The sequence below is a fragment of the Panulirus ornatus genome, chromosome 49 (genome assembly GCF_036320965.1).
Source record: "Panulirus ornatus isolate Po-2019 chromosome 49, ASM3632096v1, whole genome shotgun sequence".
Lineage (NCBI taxonomy): Eukaryota > Metazoa > Arthropoda > Malacostraca > Decapoda > Palinuridae > Panulirus > Panulirus ornatus.
Genome location: NC_092272.1, coordinates 4,865,531 through 4,868,039, shown reverse-complemented (window position 1 = coordinate 4,868,039; position 2,509 = coordinate 4,865,531). Strand labels below are relative to the sequence as shown.

General features: G+C 44.9%; 1 non-coding gene across 1 annotated transcript; it reads right to left on the bottom strand.

Annotated features, from left to right (window-relative positions):
- Positions 1-769: 769 nt before the first annotated feature.
- Positions 770-842, bottom strand: TRNAA-AGC (transfer RNA alanine (anticodon AGC)). Its single transcript has one exon. It is a non-coding gene; the product is annotated as a tRNA-Ala (tRNA).
- Positions 843-2,509: the final 1,667 nt, after the last annotated feature.

Sequence of the window (2,509 nt, the reverse complement as noted above, 5' to 3'; positions counted from 1 at the left end):
AAATGGCTTCGGTGTTTATGTGTGGATGTGAGCCAGTGCGGCCCTTTCTTCGTCTGTTCCTGGCGATACCTCGATAGCGCGGGAAGCGGCGATCTAGTGTGATAAGAATACGACTGTAGATAGATGGATAGATGGTTGAATGGACTGATAGATAGATTGATTGATGAATGGATAGATAGGTAGGTAGATAGATGAATGGAGATAGATAGATAGATGAATGGATGGATAAATAGATGGATAGATGAATGGATAGATGGATCCGCGACTGGTAAATATATGCTGTACATAGCATGTTTCTGTGCCACAGCTGTTACTTTACTGTGACAGGCACATGTGTTAGGTATATACGTGACAGGTGTTACCATAAACATATATGTGTGTGTCTGTGTTACCGGGTTCTTCCCGCGTGCTCTTACACCGCCATTTGAAAAGTCACGGTTGGCCAGGTTGTAGTCATTGTGACGGTACGAAAACGATTGACCGTCTCACCCGGGAACTTTTCACTCTTAAGGGAATTCAGCATTTCCCTGCCACGTAGTGTAGCGCATCCTTAGGCCTTCAGGTGCCCCATTATAGGGAGTCCTGAGGTTATATCACACACACACACACACACACACATACTAAGTATAAAGGTAAACACAAATGCGTGTGTGTTATGACCCATTTCTACACTATAGGGAGGGAGTTGTATAGGCACAGATCTCAAAGAGTTTTTTGAAAACGTTTGTTTTCTGGTAACGTTCTACAACGAATTTGTAGCAAACGTTTGTGGAGATGCGGGGCATCGATCCCCGTACCTCTCGCATGCTAAGCGAGCGCTCTACCATCTGAGCTACATCCCCGTGTTTTGGGAAAGCGAGTTTCCTTTTATTTCCCTGGACTGGGAAAGGTGGTTGGACACTCGCGTGTCCCACCAATATGTCCCAACTTAGTCGCCGCTGCTGTTGACCTGATCCACCATGAAGACGAGATAGTGAAAGACAAGAAGTCATGAATTGTTTCTGACGTTCCCGTATAGATAGATAGATAGATAGATAGAGAGAGAGAGAGAGAGAGAGAGAGAGAGAGAGAGAGAGAGAGAGAGAGAGAGAGAGAGTGTCTGGGGCTTATTATCATCAGCGGAGCAGCGTTACAAACACTCCTCCACAACCCACACTTGTGATGTGATAATGCGTTCATGAAATTCGCATCGCCCGTCACAGCGGGACTTCAAAAAGCCAGCCAGATGACCCTGTAACCAACTGACTTCATTTCTCTCAGTCCTTTGGCGAGTTTTCATGAAGTCACTGACGTCACAGACTGTGTAATCCTGTCCCTTTTTAGGAATCCGATGTGAAATATATGCTCTTATATGTGTCCTTTTAGCATCAGATTTTCTTCTATGTATGTGTATGGCAGTTACCCAACCCCCCATTTGTGTCTCTATACATGTGAGATTCGAGTTGTGTCACCATGTATATCATCTTGTGTCTCTATACATGTGAGATTCGTGTTGTGTCACCATGTATATCATCTTGGTATACGACCACACCATCATCTGTCGAGTCTTTGTAATATATTTCCCGATTTCTCTGAGATAGGGAAGGTATTCGACCTGAAAAGAAGATGAGGACAAGGGGCGCGTAGCACACACCGCACAGGCTTGCTTGATGAATGATACAGTGTGTTTCTCCGTCGCACCGTCGTACTGAAGGAGTCATGCCGTCGTACTGAAGGAGTCGTGCCGTCGTAGTCATGGGGTCGTCCCGTCCTGCTTATGGCGTTTGATAATAGGGTTGACCTTTCCACCTGACACCTGTCACCTTTTGTTGTCGAGGTCACCCTTCTTCCTGCATCTGTACAGAGGTTAGTTTAACTTCACATCTGTCCTCTGCAGACGCTATAGTTGACACCACAGGTGTGTATGAGCGCAGCCACTGACGTCGTCAACACCTGTGCACGTAAATTTGTCCTCTTTATAGACACCTGTTAAGCATCAGCTTTCACCACAGGTGTGTATGAGGCTCAACACTTGACGCGTTCTACACCTGTGTAATTTCATCTTTACATGTGAAAGGAAGGACGTGTTCTCTCTTACGAGGACAGAGACGGGAGTCGCTTGAAATCATGTCACGTCTGTGAAATATTTAAAGACCGTGTTTTTTATCATCTACCACCTATACAACTACGTAAATCAACAGCTGTTCTCGTGAATACCTTTATGTATGATGCAGGAGTATGTTACGACAACCCCTATACACGCGCTGTAGGACGTGATCCGCCACCATCGCAAGTGTGTATAGAAATGTTGATATAAACCAAATCACGTGTGTATCTCATGACACAAGTCACATATACGAGGCTTACAGTCACTAATTATTTTACCTATAAACACTTGTCTGATAAGGAAGACAGATGCCTTTTTGTTTAGTATGTGATGGTAGATTGCTTCGTATTCGTTGGCGCTGTTCGCGAAGACGTTCAACGGAGTGCACACTTAGTATTCATCATTCCTAAACTTCACCTGGCG